At 42.0% G+C, this 21378-nt stretch overlaps 1 protein-coding gene across 11 annotated transcripts in view; it reads left to right on the top strand.

Annotated features, from left to right (window-relative positions):
* LOC309710077 (neuronal cell adhesion molecule-like) overlaps positions 1-21378 on the top strand; it is an 80507-nt gene that overhangs the window by 12678 nt on the left and 46451 nt on the right. For 7 of the 11 annotated variants that reach the window (XM_082539261.1, XM_082539267.1, XM_082539258.1 and 4 more), the window contains exon 2: positions 19302-19369. The exons of 2 other annotated variants lie outside the window; for them this stretch is intronic. The gene's annotated coding sequence lies outside the window, so the exon portion shown is untranslated. Of the gene's footprint in view, positions 1-14798; positions 14916-19301; positions 19370-21378 lie in introns of those variants that run through there. 2 more of the 11 variants (XM_082539262.1, XM_082539265.1) reach the window with 2 other exon arrangements.

The following is a 21378-nucleotide window of genomic DNA, read 5'->3' as shown; positions in this document are numbered from 1 at the left end:
CAGGGCTTTTTAGACTTATCTGAATACAGAGATTACTGTGACACCATATGAGCTTGTCAGCAGTTGCACCCATAGCAGATAAATAGGGAGGAAACTCGCAGTTTACGTACCCACCTAAAACAGATCATTTAATCTCTTATTCCATCGGGCCCTGATCTTTGATACAGCTGTGGCAAGTTTTCTCTAAGATGAGGTCTCTGATCTTTTCCGACCTCTTTCTCTTAACAAGTGGAAACATCTCAACTGCAGAGGCTTATCCGGTGTAACAGAAACCCCCTGCAGTTAAATCATTATCTTTGTGCGACTAGTACCTGTCTTCTCTTGTGTTGCTGTTTGTTGTCGACAAGTTGATGACGCTCAGCTTGTTCCAAGTTGTCTGCCCTCAGGCCTCGCTTTGTTATGAAGTCTTACTGCTCCACCTCTTATGGAAAAACAACTAAGACAGCGTTAAACCAGCCCTAATGGTGGACTTAGTGGTGGCCTGACAGCAAGAGGTGTAGTGAGTAATTAAGCACTCAAGCAGTGAGGGACCCTGAAAGGCCAGAGGTACCCAACCTCACAGACTGGTCACAGTCAGATTCCTCTCCACCCATACAAGGGGTGTCAGAGACAGGGAAGCTACTCCTGAAGCTAAGGTCTCTTTGGCCCTTCGGCACCACTTAGAGGGCTTATCCTCCTAGCCAAGAGCTCTCTAAGGCCTCCAGCTGGTCATCAGTCATGTCAAGGACACACATCATACATGTCAAGAGCCTGAAGAAATAACAGCGGTGCCACAGACACAGGAGTGCAGATGGGGATGTTTTTAAGTATATTTAAATGACACCTTGGAGGAAGAATGGCACTGTGGGAAATACCTGCAGTGGTTGCAGCTGGCTGAGTGTTAAGATGAACTCACTCGCACATTCCTGCTGTTTATAGTTAATTTTGAGCAGCATTCTGGATCAAGTTAATGCATGCATTGCAATAAGTTTGCAGAGAGATTTCTGGTTCACATAGGAAGGTGTTTTGAATGTTTTGCTTCTTGTGGGTATTATGAGGTTAGTATTGCAGAGTTTTAGCAAATACTCAACAATTTACTGTGACATTTAGTCCTGAATAGTCTAATAACCCCAGTAATGCTTTTAGTGCCTTATTTTTTATAGAAGTCTAGACTTGCAGAAGGCTTCAGTTTGTTAAACCTGCAAAACCTGCTGTAGACTTTCTAATAACATCCTCGTTTTCAGTGTATGTGTGTTGTGTTTTCTTTAATTGCTATTGAGCAAATTTTGGCTTTTTAAAACACTTGTCTATCTTGATAATTGCACACATTAAACCTGATAAACATCAGTATACTGGCATTGGCGTTGTGGGCATGTTTGGGCATGCTGATTGGCGTTTAGCTCAGAGCATCACTGTGCACAGAGCTGCACAGTGTCGTGGTCCCCCTGAGCAGCTTTTCTAAAGAGTATATCCATTTAATAAACTGTTTTAAAGACATTGTTGTTCAATGGGATGCAGACACAGGCAAATATGCACCATTAATCAACAGACAACATGCCAGTTTAGCTCCAGACAACTCCAGAATATCTTTGATTTTCTTATTTTTTGTGTTTATACACCAGTTTGCATGTAATCATTAGTTATTATTAATTTCTAGGTCAAAGGCGTGTCTTTTGTCCTGTCTCCCTCCCCTGACCCCCAAGCTCAACAGATGGCTGCCCCTCCCTGAACTGGAGGTTTCTTTCAGTTAAAAGGGAGTTTTTCCTTCCCACTGTCGCCAAAGTGCTTGCCAATAGGGGGTCTGATTGTATGCCATCAACACTTACACAAATACAAGAAAACAGCCATTGCATAGCTGTCCACTGCAGTGACCACTATGTGTGAAAGGGTTAGAGTTGTACTTTATTTAAAAATTGCATCCTACTTCATTTTATGTGCTATAAAGCAGTTGTTTACCAGTTTATTTTTCCACCCCAGGAAGAGACTTGGTGTGAGTAAGTAAGGGAAGAGCACTTTTAAGTGTGTTGTCAACACTTTCACATTTTTTGAATCGGAAAAATTGCCATCTATTCACCTAAAACGCATTCCATCACTTTTTCTTCTTATGCTGCTGTCTGTGCTGTCATCTAAGTTATTTTAGCGGGGAGCATCTGTCCCATTTTGTTGTATCATTTCCCTGAAGAGTACACGGCATCTTGTCACAACCGGAGGAATGTTAGTTTTCCTTATCAAGAATGAAGCCGAGGGAACGCAGACCACAGAGACTAACCCATATACAGCGGAGGCTGTGTAAAATCCCTCCAGTTGCAAATAACTGAGCATGTCGCACAGATACAGTGGGGCAAAAAAGTATTTAGTCAGCCACCGATTGTGCAAGTTCCCCCACTTAAAATGATGACAGAGGTCAGTAATTTGCACCAGAGGTACACTTCAACTGTGAGAGACAGAATGTGAAAAAAAAATCCATGAATTCACATGGTAGGATTTGTAAAGAATTTATTCATAAATTAGGGTGGAAAATAAGTATTTGGTCACCTCAAACAAGGAAAATCTCTGGCTCTCACAGACCTGTAACGTCTCCTGTAAGAAGCTTTTCTGTCCCCCACTTGTTACCTGTATGAATGGCACCTGTTTGAACTCATCATCTGTATAAAAGACACCTGTCCACAGCCTCAAACAGTCAGACTCCAAACTCCGCCATGGCCAAGACCAAAGAGCTTTCAAAGGACACCAGGAAAAGTATTGTAGACCTGCACCAGACTGGGAAGAGTGAATCTACAATAGGCAAGCAGCTTGGTGTGAAAAAAATCAACTGTGGGAGCAATCATCAGAAAATGGAAGACATACAAGACCACTGATAATCTCCCACGATCTGGGGCTCCACGCAAGATCTCATCCCGTGGGGTCAAAATGATCATGAGAACAGTGAGCAAAGATCCCAGAACCACACGGGGGGACCTGGTGAATGACCTGCAGAGAGCTGGGACCAAAGTAACAAAGGTCGCCATCAGTAACACACTACAACGGCAGGGAATCAAATCCCGCAGTGCCAGACGTGTTCCGCTGCTGAAGCCAGTGCATGTCCAGGCCCGTCTGAAGTTTGCCAGAGAGCACATGGATGATACAGCAGAGGATTGGGAGAATGTCATGTGGTCAGATGAAACCAAAGTAGAACTTTTTGGTATAAACTCAACTCGTCGTGTTTGGAGGAAGAAGAATACTGAGTTGCATCCCAAGAACACCATACCTACTGTGAAGCATGGGGGTGGAAACATCATGCTATGGGGCTGTTTTTCTGCCAAGGGGACAGGACGACTGATCCGTGTTAAGGACAGAATGAATGGGGCCATGTATCGTGAGATCTTGAGCCAAAACCTCCTTCCATCAGTGAGAACTTTGAAGATGAAACGAGGCTGGGTCTTCCAACATGACAATGATCCAAAACACACCGCCCGGGCAACAAAGGAGTGGCTCCGTAAGAAGCATTTGAAAGTCCTGGAGTGGCCTAGCCAGTCTCCAGACCTCAACCCCATAGAAAATCTGTGGCGGGAGTTGAAAGTCCGTGTTGCTCGGCGACAGCCCCAAAACATCACTGCTCTCGAGAAGATCTGCATGGAGGAATGGGCCAAAATACCAGCTACTGTGTGTGCAAACCTGGTAAAGACCTATAGTAAACGTTTGACCTCTGTTATTGCCAACAAAGGTTATGTTACACAGTATTGAGTTGTATTTTTGTTATTGACCAAATGCTTATTTTCCACCCTGATTTACGAATAAATTCTTTACAAATCCTACCATGTGGATTCATGGATTTTTTTTTTCACATTCTGTCTCTCACAGTTGAAGTGTACCTCTGGTGCAAATTACTGACCTCTGTCATCATTTTAGGTGGGGGAACTTGCACAATCGGTGGCTGACTAAATACTTTTTTGCCCCACTGTACCAGAGAAACCGTATCACTGATCAAACGCGGGCCTGTAAAATACAAAGCTTGTCTCCAGCAAATCAAGTGACGGCGTTTTTTTTTGTCTTATGCTCGGAGCCAGTGTCTCTGACATTGTGCATTCAGGCAGAGCTTGTCTTTTAGCTTCGTTGTGTCACTAATTTATTCATTTAAGCGGTTGCAGCCATATTCAAAGACAATGGCGCACAAGCTGTGAGTTGAATTAACCTCAATAATTATGCAGTTCTGAGGAAATAAAAGCCCAATTGTTAGATACTCCTCAAGATTCCTGCCCCCTTCTGTGCTTAACATCCAACTGAATAGATTAATAACCCCCAGAAAAATCCAACCTTTCCCTTTAAAGTGTCCTCTCGGATCAACAGGACAGTGCACTTTCACATTTGTTTTCGTGGTATTTGCATCGCATCCTCCAAGGTCAAGCTTTCTGTTTATGTTTGCACTACTGATGATTTTCATATTAAGCCTAATGGAAGCATCTATCCACTGTGAATGCATTTGCAAGGGATCCATTTTCTCAAAACACCATACAGGAATGCACTTTTAAGTGATTCCAATAAAAGCATGGTTCAAAGTGCTAATGGCACATGTGATCAATACGCAAGCTTTTTTACGGCATTTGAATCCATCAGATGTACACATCAATCCAAAGGCCATTTGGGTTGCAACAATAAGTTTATGAATATTCTATTGTGTATCGCATTACTTTGATTTATTCCTTCTAAAGGAGCTCATACTGTTAAAACAGCGCATTATAATCCTGTAGCTTTAAGTCGATGTGAGGCCAAACATTTGGCTAGCACAACAAGCATTGAAATACATTTCATTGAAGTGGATTTATAAGAAAAAGAAATACATCAGTTTATAGAAAACATCAGCCCTCCAGGGTTTACACGCTAAACAAAAAATCTGTCTGCACTTGGCGCAGATGAGTGCTAACAAATTTCTTCTTTCTGCTAAAAACCTTAAGTCAGTAGATCATTTCAAAGTTTTGATATATAATTAGTCTTTTATCTGAAAAGTGCCTGGCGTGTGTTTCTCACAGCTCCTCAAATTTGAGAATTTGAATAATCTCTGTCTGATCTAAATTTCAGTACATTTAGTGCTGCGCAGTCTGCAATCTGGGAACATGAACCTGGGCCTTGAGAAGCTGGGATCGTCTTCCCTGTGTTCAGGCTGTTATAACACCTGGCCACAGCTGGCAACAATAGAGACGTTGTGAAGTGTTGGCTGGATGTGAAAAACATCAGACAAACACAACAATAACAGAAGCCCATTTGCATCCTCCACTCCGCTGCTAAAGTAAGGGCAGCCAAGATTCTGGCTAATGCATAAGACGTTGTTGGAGATGAAAGTCTCACTGTGACAGTGTTCCTTGTGCTCAGCCTGCTTCAGATGAGATGCGGTGATGGATCTTGAGAATAGCAAGCCCGAGGATGTGGTTTTTAGTCATGCATTTCTAAGAATAGAAACACCAAAAAAAAAAAAGCTCTCGTGCTTGGTTTAAAAACTGAGGTAATTTGTACTTTAATGATTCAGGATCAGTGGCTGTGATATGTGTTATCCTCTAACTACATGGTCATTGCCACATTCAAACACAGTTTTGGTACTGCAGGTTTTGGCCAGTACCTTCTCTCTAGACGGCCTGCATTCAGTGTGCTTGCATGTGTGCGTTTGGGTGTGTTTGGGGATATATGTGAGGGTGAATTATTGATGCAGTGTAAATCCAATCTGCCTCGTGGCAGGTGTGCTGCGTTCTGTTTGCTCTGTGTGTGTCTCTGTGTGTGTGTTTATGTGTGTGAGACATTGTCAGAAAGGAGGAAGGAGCTGTGCTGCAATTAAAAGGCAGCACAGTCTGCAGTCCTGCCCACACAGATACAGCTGTAGGCATAGAGGCTATAGGCTCAGTGTACCTTGCATCCACGCATGACCACTAGAGTGTTCACGAACATGGAAAACACAGTCCTTCTCACTCTCCCTCCTCCCTCCACTCCTTTTCTCGATCTGTTGAGCGGTACAGTTTGCTTTTTTTTCCCTTCTTTGCTTCCCCTGCCACCCTTCCTTCTCTCACCCTCTGTCTCCTGTGCTCTTTCTACTCTTTTCTCTCTCACACATAAACTTTACAGTGTGCCACACTTGAGCTGCAGCAGTCTGTTATTGTGCAGCATGCACAAGCTGCTAAGAGTCGAGTGGTGATATCATCCCATTGTCCCTGTGCTGTCACCTGCACCAAAGAGCATGGAGGCGAAAGAGAAAAAAACAAAGATGAGAGGAAAAGAGAAGTGGATGTAGGAGAAAGGTGGAGAAGGAATGAGATTAGAGTGCGAGAGAGGGATGGAAACATCCCGATAGGCATGGAGGGCTGCTTTGTCTTCCTCCACTGGGGCCAGTTAGGGAACACCAACCGCTGCAAAGACGTGTTTTTCAGGGCAAACAGAGACGGCCAGGCTTTGAGTACACAAATATTGGTTTGGATATGTATTTACCTCAGATATTTGTAGAAGCAAGACAGGGAAGAGAAGGTTGAAGGAAGAGAATGTTGATTTTTTTTTCCTATAATTTAAAAACAAAAAAAGTCTCCTAAATTTTGTCCCAGGCTTATAAATTGTTGCAGTAACTTTGCTATTAAAGATGTGAGGATCCTGGTACCTGACACAACAGAAATAAACTGATACTATTAGACACAGGAATATTATTGATGAGTATGACAATTAAAATGCGAATACTAATAGTCACGTTCCTATATAGGATTTTAAAAGTTTCCCAGCTTTACAGAAAGAAAAACTCTTATTGCAGACTGATTAGACTGTTCTAGCAATACTCCATTAGATTTAGCAGTATGTGAAGGTTGTTGGAAACTGCCCGTCAAGACTGCAGCCTTTTTGTCTCTGCCCCCTGCTGCTGTGGCCGCCTGCTCTTGCCTCCTTTCCAAGCTCACCAACAATGAGTCTATTAACAGCCCAAGGCAATGCTTTTAATGTGAAATGTACAGGAAGTGTTATGATTTAATCACCAGAACAAAACATTTTGGATAATCTCCCTCTCTCGCCAAGATCTGGATTTGGAGTTTGTTACAACTTTCACGTCTGTAAATCAGCGGCTCAAGTTACAGATGTCTTACCTGAAATGGTGGATACTGTCTTTAGCAGTAAAGAGGAAAAGGCAGAGGAATGATTAACATGAAATTACAAGTGAAAACAGCCAAGGCAATACAGAGGTAATTTCACCATCCCCTCAGTGTTTTCCTTGACCTTTAGTTATGTTTACCAGCCATTAGCCCAGTGGTAACACACACTGTGCACACGACAGGGGATTCATGTTTTCATTGACATTGTCACACATACAAAAACAAACATTTGTGGATTCAACCCACTATATTTGAGGTGTAATTTGGAAGGGATACATGTAGGCTTCAATATCCAAAAAACTCTCTTTTCAAAATAAAATTAAAATACCTGTATTTTCACAGTAAGGTTAGGTTACAAAAACTCCAACACGTTTCAGTCCATGGACACACCGAATCCTTCTACATATGGTGTTCAACCAGTAACAAGCTTCCACCTAACCCAGTAAGTGTGAGTGCAATATTCCACTACTAAAGCTCCACCAATAGGAGAAGTCATATAATATATCAGCATCAAGCCCAGCCTTACACCCAAATTCAGTTCAGATCAGACAAGAACAAGAACACATGAAGGAGAACACATAACAACATCAAACATAGGTGACACAAAATGCATCTTTAAAGGCACATAGTGGTTATAAGAAAGAAGTAAAATGTGTAGAATGTGTGGAATCGTGTTGGAATCTCAGGTATGAATAGCCAGCACCTCTGCACCTTTGCGGTCCTTTGCACATCTGCACCTTTCATTTGTCTGTTCTCCTAACAGACACATCTGTCTCCCTCCCTTTACATTTTTATCTCAGCAGCAATATCATGTGTGCGTGCACGTGTGTGTGTGTGTGTGTGTGTGTGTGTGTGTGTGTGTGTGTGTGTGTGTGTGTGTGTGTGTGTGTGTGGCAGCCTCAGTCTGTTGTAGACAGCCTGATTATACCCTTCAGCACAGTCTCCTTCACCGCTCCACTCATGACGACTGATGTCACTGACACTCCCCCCCATCCATCTTTTTTTCTCTCAGGAGTTTTTGCATTAAAGACTGAGCAGAAACTTTCATTTCCTTGTTTCTGCTCTTGAGCCACTGCACGTGATATAGACTTTATATTAGGGCGTCACTCGGAAGCTGGTAATTTCACCTCTCTGCTTATGGAAAAGAGAGGTAGAGAGCAGGGCTAGACTTGTTTTCCCTGGATTTGGCTTTTCCGTCTGCTCTCAGTCCAAGTGTGTAGTTGTTTGTTTGAGGGGAAGCTTTGATTGTGCTCAGAGAAAGCAAAGACTGTCTGAACTTTATCTCCTCATTCATTGCAGCCTCCTATACCGGCTGTGTGTTTTTTGCTTTAGAATTCTTAGTATGTTACATTTGGTATGTAACATGAACCTATTTAAACTGAAATAATAGCTGTGTTTGTTGACATCCCTGACTGCTTCTGTATAGTCTTGAGAGATTGCGGTTGCGTTGAGGAGACAGGTGGTATGAGAGCTGGAAAGAGGGCTCAGATGAGGATGAAGATGAAGAAGGGAGCAAACTCTCCTTTGTCTTGCTGCTGCCACAAACATGCACTTCAAAGATTCCTTCTGGAGACACTCAGGCAGCAAAGTTAAGTGAAATTCCTTTAGCTGCTCGTAAAGTAATAGGTTAATGCTTAATGCACAGCTTTAAATTAAACTTCCGTCCATTCATCCGTCTCTAGCTGGTGTGCAATGCATCAGAGGGGCAGGTTGTTTGTGCTTATGGTCACAGAGTTGCCAACGGTAATGAACAGCCGGGATGACGCGCCCCGTGCAGCATCGATCGCACACTCTCACAGACGGTGGATGGAAATTGGTCCTGGTGGGGAAGCAAAGGAGGTGCACACATGCCTGCGCCTTCTGTGGACACATATGGACGCGGGGATCAGTGCACATGCACATACTGAGAGAGAGAGTGAGGGTGAGTGTGTGTGTGTGTTGGGGAGTGGGTGTATTGACATCTATGGATGCTTACTGCTCACTGGGCCGAAGATGATCTTCTTATGGGTGACAGTATGGAGCATATAGAGGGGGAGATCTGCTTGGGGGGCTTTTCTGTGTTGGTGCAGAAAAACTCTTGGATGTCTGCCACCTCCCCTCATGTCCTCAGCTGGTGCTCTCTGCAGTTGGAGACAAGCCCCATGCACACACCATATCAGACCTGGCTGCAGCACTTCCTCTCTTGCTTCATTATCACATGGATGGTTGCCATATTGCTATATACTGTATGGCTATGGTTGGCAAGTCAGTCAAAGTCTTTGGCTTGAACATGGTGAGCTAACAATAGCCACAGGAGCAGGAATTTCTGTTTTAGTGGCTGAAAAAGCAGTTAAGGTGTTCCACATCCTCAAAGCTAAATCTTAGTGCTGGGATTATTATTGCAGTGTCAGTTGTTATTCATTTAATTTCTAATGCGATTGCACTCACCAAGTCGAGTGTTGAAATCGGGAAACACAATAACATCGCTTTAAAAATGCTCACATGATCAGAATGATTGCAGACTATTACAGTTTGGCCATATTATCTGGACTGCTTGAGAGTTAACCCTGTCAGGCTCAAATTAAGTTTTTTGTTGCTTATGCACAACCAAGTCCTGCAGTGGTACTTCTGAGTAAAAAAAACTCATAAAATATGTATGTGGGGTAATCAGGTTGTTAGTTTTTAACTGTTGCAAATCGGCAACGCCTGCCTCGAGAGGGTTAAAACTGAAAATAAGCACTGCGGAAATATCCATATAATCCTTTATTGCAGAGGAAAGTTGAGCAACTTAACAAACAAGAAGGTAGAAAGGCTGTACAAACAAACATAAAGATGCCTCTGACAATATTACAGGTAAGTCAGCAAGTACATTGTTTGTATTGACAGTTGTAAGTTTGTACTTCTTCTGAGGCCTGTGATGTTGATTGTGTGGGATTACCGGGTCCTAATGGAAAATTGTGGTTTATTACACCATAGGTTTTGTTTTTCTGACCCTTTTGTGCTGCCTGTTATTATAACACGGGAATCCCCAAAGAGCTAGAATCAAATGCCTTTGTATATGAACAATAAGACCATCAGACAGGTTGTACAAGTCCATGTTAGCCTTGTTATTTGGGAGAGAAAAGAAGTGGACAATAAAACCCACAAAGTCTTTGTTGTTGTTGTGTTCACTCACAGCTGTTCTGAGTAATGAGGGAACTTTAGTGACCTTACAGATGTACTAACTGTACGGTTTAAGTTCTAATTAGTAAGCTCCTCTAATCTAAGCTGTTTAAAACTGGTATGATTGTCTTATTGTTGTTTCTTTTGCTCCATATTATTCCTCAGTAGATTGCTATGATTCATATCATTGATGGTACCATTCCATATTTCTTCCCACTACAACAGATTCCATGCAAACAGAAAGTTTTGGTAAAATCACAAACTGTATATCAAAGATGTTAGCCACTGTCACATCAGCCACAGTTTAGTGAGGTCCTGTTGTGAAACTCTGAGACAAACCTTTGAGAACATCCTGCAACATGCCTTTGTTTTGAAACAACAATTTTTGTTTTGCCCCACCTGATGAGCCAGGTGGGGCAAAGGTAGCAAGTTAGGGCCATCCTACAGCTTATCTTGCTTTATCCTTCTTGTGGACACTGTAAGTTATATAATAAGCACATTGATAAGCTGTTAAATTACCATTTCACAGCATCAAGCCATCAAGAAAAAATATACTCAAGTCATAAATGAAGTGAAACAAACCTTTTACACACACAATTTTGCTTATTTTGTCAGTCTCCCCCTGCTGGCCATTAGAAGGACTGCAGAAACCAAATTAAAAGTAAGCACACACTTTATATGAAAAGAAATCTTTAATCTTTAAAGTAATTTATTTGCCTTCATTTAGAAATTGTTTCAAAAGCTTAGACCATAGCAATATTGGCCTTTCTGCCCTTTTTTATGACTGACTTTTTACAACGTTGATCTTAAACTGTTAGTACAGTGTTATTATAACTACTACAATATGTGCTCTATATTGAAGTAAAATTAAACAGAATTGTCCCCGAACAATTTAGAGCAGCGGTCCCCAACCCCCGGGCCTCGGACCGGTCCGTGAGTCGTTTGGCTCAGTTGAGGCTCAGGTGTGAAATGTATGTTTTTCAGGATTTTTATCGGTTTTCAGCGTTATTTTGTTATCGTTTTTATCGTTTACTCGGTTTTCCTGGGTCTTTTCACGTGTGTTATGAGTAAATCTTCTTTTTTTCGGTACCGGTACTAGTTTTATTTTGTTGTATTTATCCGCGACACCTTAAAGGCCGGTCCGTGAAAATATTGTCGGGCATAAACCGGTCCGTGGCGCAAAAAAGGTTGGGGACCGCTGATTTAGAGTACATAAATTGAACTGATGTTATAAACAGTTAGTAGCACGAAGGAAATAAAGAGACGCTGCTGCTCTGGCTTTTGTTAAGTTGAACTATTGTGTATTTTGAATTGTGTCAGGGTCTTTGAGTAGAAAAAAAGAAATACGATACAGAGCACTACAGGTCCTTAACCTCAGGGATGGCCTCTGTGTGGTAAATCTCTCCCTTTCTACACACGCTTTGTTTTTTTTGTTTATTGTTTTTTACTGTGCTGTCTCTGCCTCTCTCTCCCTCCGTCCTTTTCTTTTCCCCACCATCATCCTCCCTGTTGTCTTTGAGCATGTTAACACTCCAGCCCTGTCAGTGAGCCTCATGGCACCATGGAAACCAGTCACACCATTCTCTGCTGGTGTGTTCCTGTGCGCGTGCGTGGCCGTGTGTGTTTGTGCGCCGATAGGCGGGATCGGGGTCTTGTTTAGGTTTTTTTTTTTTTTTTTTAAAAAGCTGAGGAGAGGTCGCGGCCGTCCCTAGGGCCGTCTTTCTGTAATTCATGTAAATTCCCTTAAGACGCCGGCAGCTTTGTTTTCCTCATTGTTGCAGCTGAATCCGATGCCTCTGTCATCAGCGCGGCTTGTTGTGAAATGCTTTCTGTTTCCCCGTGAAATTCCTACACCTTCATTTAGCTCCTTTGATACTTTACCAGTTACCCCACGTTATCTCGTGATAGTCTTGGTACATGATACCTCAGACACCTGATCTCCTCGGTGTTATTGTGTCCTAATGAGTTCAGGCAGAGTTAACAAGACTAAATTTGATGCAGGCATGGACGAGGACGGTTCTGCAGTGTCCTGTCAGACCATTTTCATGCTTTTATTGCTTTATACAAAGCACATTTAAACAGTTTAATAACTGAAATTTGACCTGAAAACAAGACATAAAACATTACTGTGCGATATACTTGGGCAAACAAGTGTGGGAATGATGTATTAGGAGCAAACTTTAGAAGGCTAAATCATCCATGCTTGTCTTTTCTTTCTGTTTCTGACAGGCAATGAAGTATTTCAAGTGTCCCCCGCCCGCCCGCCCAGCCTCGATAGCCTTGTGAACCCAGCCTCTTATTCTCTCTCCAGGCCAATCATATTTCACTCCCATTCACATTTCTGAATAGGAAGCTCAAAAGAGTCCCCGCCAGAGACAAATGAATTTATGAGTGTGCACAAACAGTCACATGCACACTGTGCGCAGCTCCGGTTACGAGGGCCAGGTCTAGACGGCAACATGAAAGTTTTTTTATTTATTTTTTTTTCTGTTAAAAGTTTCTATTGAAATATGCAGTTGCCATTGAAATATCGTTCTTCTATTGGTGTCTTGACAAAGACCGGGGAGGGCGCCGGTCCTATCTCAGTGTGAGACTGAAAGAGCAAATGGGCCGGCAGGGATCGCCCAGTGTCTCTGCACTACGGAGTCAGTGTGCAGAAATAATGCCCATTAGACTTGGTCAATCACGCCCCTCGCTCAGTGAAATATGGCCCTTTCACTCATTTCATACCACAATACGTACACCTCACTGCTATCCATCATCTCCCTGAAAGACGTCCGCTACAATGAATGCTTTTATTTATGATACATTTTTTTGTTTAAGTTAATGGCTTCTCATGCAGAGACGGTAGATGCTGAGAAAGCTCAACGCGCTGAGTTATGTTTACACAAAAGGACGACCGAAGCTGTTCATTAGCAGATTAAGCTGGAATTGCAGTGCAAAAGTTTCGAGCCTCCCGACCACCAGTGACACTCTGATGGTCTGTGGGCTGATGTTTTCATCATTGTGAGTGGGTGGACGTTATGTACTCACAGCGATTTGCAACAATGACCATGTTGTGAAGCCATTCAGCTTTTCCCACTGGAGCAGACAGATGTCATATGCCATGGAGTATTATGAAGTGGGTATTCCCAAAAGCGCAACCAGTGAATGGAGACCCTCTCTTTTTTTATGCAAGCATTTGAACAATGAAAAAATACTTCAGTAAAAGTGAAGAAGAACTATTAACAATGTATAGTAATTAATAATAGCTTAAAGATGAAATATCTACAAGTGCAATCCCTCTTTGAACAAATGTGATTGGTCAATAGACCTTAAGCTATGAACGGAAACCAAAAATGTGATAAACATTGTGCCAATGGTGTCAAAACTCATGTCCTTTGCCTACAAGTTCTGCATATTAATTTCCTGATATCTGTCTTTAGAGAGATATGTTCCATTGTACCATGTCCACTTACTGTATGCCTATTTTTAAGCTATTATACATCTGTGTGCATGTATGGAAGTGTGCCTTTTGGAATTAATGTGTGATGCTGTTTTCTGACAATTACAAGTCACAGATCAACAAAAACTGTGAACGGCTAGTTTAATCTCTTGTAAATGTTTTGCACTTTTAAAATCATAATTCGAATAGTTACTTGCAACAAAAAAAAAAAACAATTTTAAAAATTACTCTGTGGAGCAAATGTAAGCATAAAGACATAAAAACTCTGGAGTAAATACGTGTGCTTTTTGAATACCAGGGTTGAGGTCCTTGTTCAGCCGGAGCGAGAATCCTCTTTGATGCAGATAAAGTTACATTTTCAGTGCTTTTGTAGCGAGGGGGTGTTATTTAAGGCTGGGCCCAGAGAAAAGTGACTCTTTCAAACCATTGTTACCCTCTGCAACCATAGCTAACGGACGTCAAAAGACTTTTCACATCTATTCTCTTAAAATGGGTTGCAATAATGCTGGCGAGGAGTCGGCAATAAATAAGCTTCCTCTCACTGTGTCAGCTAGATTAGATTGCATGGGGACATCTGTTGACTGTAGGTGAGTACTTTCTCTGGTGTCTAACTGTATGGGAAAGGAAGTCCTTCGGATGTGCCTTGAGGCTTTTTACTCTTTTTTTCTTTTCTTACGTTGCTGTTCAGCCTCCACCCTCTCTATTGAACGCCTCGAAGGCCGTATTGATTCGAGCACAATCAGTGCAGCTGACAATTATTTTACTGTAGACTGGGTGCAGTTTGATTTAACATGCAATTATAGTGCCACTGTTGCTTTTATGCTCTGCCAGATTCATATAGCAGGATGTTGCGCTTCTGTCATTGCCTCATTTCGCAGACTGTTACGTCTTATAAAAACAAATAACTTTAAAAATATTTCATGTTCTTGCATAAAATACTAGAAATTGCCACCCAGTAACTATGTGGATTCTGCGAGCAGTTCATGTGATACCAGGAAATGTTTAACCTCTATTGTAGAGACACAAAAGGTTGTTTTAATCCCACTGTGAGAGGGGAGGGAGGGTCAGGGGAGGTTTTTGTTTTTTGGAGGAGGGGTTTTGGGTGTGCGAGGGAACCAACCCCTCTCTCTTTGCTGTCAGTCAGTTACAGCAGACACGTCGAGAAGTAAACAACCACCGGGATTATGACAGTTGAACTGGCTTCATGCAATGAATGCACAAACTGAGGCGACTTATCCTTACTGACACACACGGAGATAAAGGTGATGTATCAGCTTTGTGGTTAAATGGCATTTAGGGGCACAGTGTCTCTGTTTTGCTCTGTAAGATCTGCATAAGTCATCTTCTTAAGTTTTGAATGTTTTTGGGAGAACTGATGAAATGTCCTGGATGATTAAACCGCTTCAGCAATTATTTGATTTTAAAAAAGGAACCATTATTATTATTGTTGGGTTCAGTTCGTTGGTAATATTAATTATTAATCAGGACAAATATCAAATAATTGCTGCTTTAAACTTCTCAGTGATGACTGTGTGTTGGTCTTCTCTCTTTTATACGATTTAAAATTAAGTATTTGGGGGGTTTGAACTATTAATCAGCCAAGAAACTACATTTGATGGTGTTGCTTTTTGCTTTTTAGAGCTCATGCTGGTTGTTTTATCACATGTTGGTGTTGATTGACAATTATTTTTGAAAATTAGAACTACAAACACATATTAAATTGACAGAATTGTTCAGTGTTTTCACCCTTTTTTTAAGCAAAATATTATCTTTTAAAGTTTTTGTGATAGTAAATTGAATATCTTTGGGTTTTTAACTTGACTGGGCAGCAAAAGGCTTCTGAAGATTATTTAGACAAAACGAACGACGGTCAGTTTCTTCACCACATTACCAAATGAATATAAACTAACTAGTTGATACAGAAAGTAGTCATCAGTTGCATGAGTCTGAAAATGTTCACTAAAACATTTTGAGACTTGGTTTCGTCGTGTACTTGTAGCCTGTCACTCTTTGAAGCTGTGGGTGTTTTCCTTGTGGTAAAACCTACAGACTGGTTTTGCAGCTCAGGTTTGATATTAACACGTTCATAGAGATTTTGCACCTTTCCAGCGCTTGCACAATCAACAAATCCTCTTCATTTTGTTGAGCCTGCTTGCTTTAAAATGTAATTTAAACAAAAAAAAAAAAAAACCAGAACCTTTCTATCTGCAAGCCATGTCCTCTAATTTAAATTCAATATTTCTTCCCTCTTTGGCAGTAATGACACTTCATCGGGAGAACGGTATCATCTATAGCCACACTGCCTCTCATTAGGCGATAGTCTAAAATTAAACCAACAGGCTTCCGTGCCAACGCTGAGCCCCCTTCCCCTGTTTATGGACACAGGAGCACACGCACAAACGTACAGCTAAGAACAACACAGCCTGGAAGAGAAAGCCAACCAGACCCTCATTAGAAGAATGACACTGTGCTAATTAGCATTTCTACAGTGAGCCATGCTTGTTTCGCCTGTTGACATTTCACCGGACATGCCGAATATGCAGTATATGCGTCTCTGCTCTATTTTGCATGAGATGACAAATGAAAAACAATGTCCTTAGAAGCAGGTATTCAGCGGTGTACTAACAATGCCGTCTTTGCTTTGTGACATCAATTAATGTCCATTAATTAACAACCAGAGTTTAGTCAGCGTGTTCTGTTTATAGAATACAAAGTCTTACACATTTAGATAGCTCAAAAAAGATGTGAACACCATCTCAAGATTACTTATTTTTGATGCATTTTAATAAATTTACTTTTGGCCTCTTTGAAGCGCCATAAGATATACATACTGTTTGCTTATTATGAGTGTGTAAAGCTGAAATTATTAGCAATCTGTTATTTCTTGCACATTGTTCAAATACGGATTAACATGATATATTTGGTTTTGATCTGCTTGATGACTCTATTTCACACAGATATCTGCTCTCTTTGTAGCTCTGGTTTGGTCTCCACCGACTCCTGATGACAATATCAGTATATCTCTATCTATTCCTAACTGCTAAATGCTTCACAGTGTTAAGCAGCTATCCTAAAACTTTGTTTGTGGGTTGTTGATTTGGCAGGGTGTGTGCAGTTTGCTGGTACGCTGTTAACAAAAGGATATAACCCAGACAATAAGCAGAATGAGCACCGATGTGTTCATTATTATTTTGGGCCGTCTTTTTCCACAAAGCATCAGTGTTATTGTGAGTTTTAGAAGATTCAGATGTTTGCTTTGTTTGGCAGGTCTCATGGCACGAGAGTGCTCCCTAAGGTTTTGAGGGTACTGTTGGTCTCTTGCTGTGAGGTGCTTTGTAGTCCTGCTCGCTGCCCAAACTCAGCATCCCGTCTCAAGCTATTTTCAGTTTCGGTCCTCGGTCCTCTTTCTTATCACCATGGCAGCTGAGCTGGACGAGAGCGCTGCACGACTCTGTAGTGTCTAAGGGCAGAGGTGGGGTGGTGAGACGGCTGACTCGATTACATAGTGGGAGGTTTCTTTTGATGGGATCAGAAGGCAGCCCTTTCAAACAGGATGTGGAAAGGTCACTTTGTTGCTTTGTTTTATTCTAAAAAGTCGCGGCTGTAATCAGCTGTTTGATCCTGCAAACCCACAGAGAAGAAGAAAACTGTAAAATCGGTTGCACATTCACCAAAAGCAAAAGGTGAAGAAGGCAGCAGCTGAACTGTAGCGCTGCTCTCAGGTACAGAGTCAGCTCAGGTGTCAGCATTATTACAGTGTGATGCTGTGAGAGAATAGTATGCGTGTCAGTGTTTTTTAAAATCTGGGTCAGAAACCTTTAAATTCAGGGCTGTTGGATGATCAGATTTTCTGTTGTAATATTCTGTAAGAAGTAATGAAGTGACTGTGCGAGCTGGTAAGGCTTTTGAAACGTCGAGCTGTGCGGAAGGTTGCGGTAAATAATGCAGGTTTTGGGGGAACATGGCTAGAAAACAATTCATATGATTGTAAACAAGCGTGCAGCACAGGGTGCACACATTTAAATTTTGGTTAGTGGGGTTAAAGAGCGATATTGAGACAAAACATATGCCATTTGTGTTAAGCAGAATTAATGTCAAATAACTGTTGACAGTTGTGAAAAGCAGTGTTCGTATTTAGCCAAGTGGAAACGGCTGCTTCTCTCAGTGGGACTTCGAGTCATACGAAGAGCAGGAGACTGAAGTCGATAAGCCTTTGCTCGAAGTAAATTGGATCTGCTTCTTCAATCATTCTGCAATCGATTCCGTTAGGTGTGTCCGTGTTGACTGTGACACAGTTTAAGGAAAAGAGAAGACAGATTTTGCTACAGCACCAATCGCAACAGAAGCTGGATAAACCGAACAGAAGTTATTAGAAAAATGAGAGAGAAATGACAAGGTCAGCATAGGTTAGGACAGAAAATCAAAGCCTTTTCCAGCCTCTGACCCAATGTAAAGTTCATATTTTTATAGCAGGAGAGTCATGAGAGAAGTAATTCAGTGTGAAACATTGACTGGGTTTGAAGATTTATGTCAAAATATATATTTATTTAATTTCAAATCTGTCAAGACACATCTGTATATTATCTCCCAGGTCCATGTGCGGGATCTTTAGTTTAGGTCATGATAGGAGGAAGAAGATGAATGGAGAGAGCCTTCTTGGCCACGTGATAAGTCCAGTGTGTTTCCTACTTTACATCCTATGACAGCTGAGATAGGCCGTGACCCTAATTTAGATAGGAAAGTTAGGAAAATGGATGGTTGGAGGATGAAGGCATGATGATCACATTTGACTCGATTTGTTGTCCCACAAATTCCCCAAGCTGTCATGTGAAACCTTTTTCTTTTCTTATTGATTTTTAAAAATATAGTTAAGTGTGCGTTAAGGCAAACATTTCTATTTTTTATCAAGTGTGAGATAATAAGACAGGAAGGCTGAAAGTGGAGGCTGTGTGAGGAAAAGGTGATATAACCAAAAAGGAGATGAGGTCAGAGGAAAGAGGGCACGAGCAGAAGATAGGTGAGGACGACAGGCGTAGAAGAAGAGGAAGAGCAAGTATAGAGAATACACACAGAGTTAAGATGGGATAAGAGAAGAGGAGCTGAAGGAGATGAAACAAGACAAGACGAGAGATGAAGGGAGGAGATGTCTCTCCTCCAGCTCTTAGCCACGGGCCTCAGCTTGGATTGCACACTGTTGCCTCTCAAAGTCTCTGGTTTACACAGCTTGACTGTTTAGGTGCTTTTTACCTCCAAAACTTCACAGTTGGAAGCGTTTTAAGTGCATTTCCAGCCAGTCGACACACCCATGCATGATTACATATATTTAAAAAGAGAAGTGGTCTTTTTTCATAAGAGATTGATCTGAAAGAGAGAATTATCTCTCTCTATCTAAATATCCTGGTCTAATCTGTGCTGTGACTGTGACGGAGCATTAGACATGCACTACGAAAAAGAAGTGTTTTTAGCAGAGTATAAAAAACAAAGCACAGATTAGTGAAGCCATTCTGAAATCAAACAGATGTTGGGAAAAGCCGTTTAGGAAAGACTAGATGTTCCTTTCAAGCTGGTTTAAAATGCTGGTTGTTTCAGAGAGAAGTCTACATGGTGTGCGCTAAATTTGTTATTCCCTGCTGTCCCTTTTTAACCAGACTGAATTCAGCCAGACAGCGGGCGAAGCAGGCCAGGAAGGAGGAGAGAGGGGATTTGGGCTTCTCTGGTAAGTCAGAAACTCCACGGATATCAAAACTTTTCCAAAACAGTGTGAACTTCCGGCCTTTTCGCAATCAAACGTTCTCGTTCTTCTCAGAGCCATTTCCCCTCCCACTGGATGTGAACACACACAGATGTCAGTCTGTTGCCTTTCCTGGCAAATGTCCCCAGTCTAAATATCTTCGTCTATGATGCTGCCAGAATGTGAATTTATTAACATTAACACTCCCTAACCAACTCCCCAATCTTTCCACAGCTACACGTCTTTCTCTTTCACTCTTTGTAGCGGTGCCTACTCTTTTGTTCTAGCTGAAAGGTAGAAGGTCAGCACTTGTTTGATTTCCATTTCTCTAGTGGCAAAGTGTGTTTTTTTTTGTGTGTGTGTGTGTGTGTATGTGTATGTGTATGTGTATGTGTATGTGTGTGTGTGTGTGTGTGTGTGTGTGTGTGTGTGTGTGTGTGTGTGTGTGCCCACAATCATTTTGGCAGTGAGGTTGGGCAGCCAATAAAAACAAAACACTGTTGTCTGCTTTATGCCTATGGTTGTCACGGTAGCACACCCTCTCATCCTCGCCCACTGCTGTGAAAGTGGGCGTCAATACTTAAAAATCACAAAATAGCGCTCAGTGCCTAAATTGCGCCTGCTGCCTTATTGACACATAATGTGTTATAATGGAAATTGCAGAGGTAGAAAAGTTCCCTAATGGCAGCAGTAAAGTAGCTCTCTTGAGTGTGAGGTCTCTGGATGCATTAGAGTCCAGAGAATTGGCTCTCCGCTAGCACAGTGGTTTTTAAGTGACCCTCCGTAACCTTTGGCTCATCCTCTCATTCTGCCCTGCTGAAAGTGTGCCTGTGATTCAGCAGGGAGTTGATCTAATGCACTGTGAGCTGAGGTGACACGGTGTGATGTGTGTCCACCGCCCAGTGGAGTGTGAAGGAAGGATCCCACCTCGCCCTTGCAGCACGCCGTGCCAAGCGGGGAGGCTGGGAGTTAAGGGACTCTGACAGCTTGGAGCTCATCTGCCTCAGCTGTTGGTGCTATGGTTCTTTTACTTTTGCCATTGGGGGGCGAGGGGGCTCCCCCTCTCTTCCAGTTTATCCATTTATGTTCCTGTTTGAATCTCTCTCTTTGCCTCGACTTTTCTCTCTGTCTGTGTCTGAATTTGTAATTCTTTCTGCTTCATGCTCAGCAATCAGTTATTGTGTTGTGAATGTGTGCTGCAAGCCAGAGAGGATGAGTGTACACTTTTCAATGGCCGCGTCATAGAGGGCAACACCGAGGAGTAGCAGTTTGAAGCACAGTGAGGCGTGAAGTGTGTATTGTGAAGAAACAGCTTTTAGGTCCCAGGCTTTCAATAGAGGCTAGAGAGGTTTCTGTTTACCTCCATGCTGCTGTCTTTCACCGCTTTCAATCACGTGTCCAATCAGAGCGTGTTGTATTAATGTTTTTTTGATAACAAATAGAGGTGAGTAGGAAACAGATCAAAGATCAGAGCTGTGCATCTATCTATCCATCTGTCTGTCTGAATTCAATTCAATTCAATTCAATTTTATTTATATAGCGCTAAATCACAACATAAGTCGCCTCAATGCGCTTCATAGATACAGAGAAAAACCCAACAATCATATGACCCCCTATGAGCAAGCACTTTGGCAACAGTGGGAAGGAAAAACTCCCTTTTAACAGGAAGAAACCTCCGGCAGAACCAGGCTCAGGGAGGGGCGGCCATCTGCTGCGACCTGTTGGGGTGAGAGAAGGAAGACAGGATAAACGACATGCTGTGGAAGAGAGACAGAGGTTAATAACAGATATGATTCAATGCAGAGAAGTCTATTAACACATAGTGAGTGAGAAAGGTGACTGGAAAGGAAAAACTCAATGCATCATGGGAATCCCCGGCAGCCTATGTCTATTGCAGCATAACTAAGGGAGGATTCAGGGTCACCTGGTCCAGCCCTAACTATATGCTTTAGCAAAAAGGAAAGTTTTAAGCCTAATCTTAAAAGTAGAGATAG

The sequence above is a fragment of the Aulonocara stuartgranti genome (assembly GCF_965226115.1).
Source record: "Aulonocara stuartgranti genome assembly, chromosome: 7".
NCBI lineage: Eukaryota > Metazoa > Chordata > Actinopteri > Cichliformes > Cichlidae > Aulonocara > Aulonocara stuartgranti.
The sequence above is the reverse complement of the archived record's forward strand: the minus strand, read 5'-3'. Positions and strand labels throughout refer to the sequence as shown.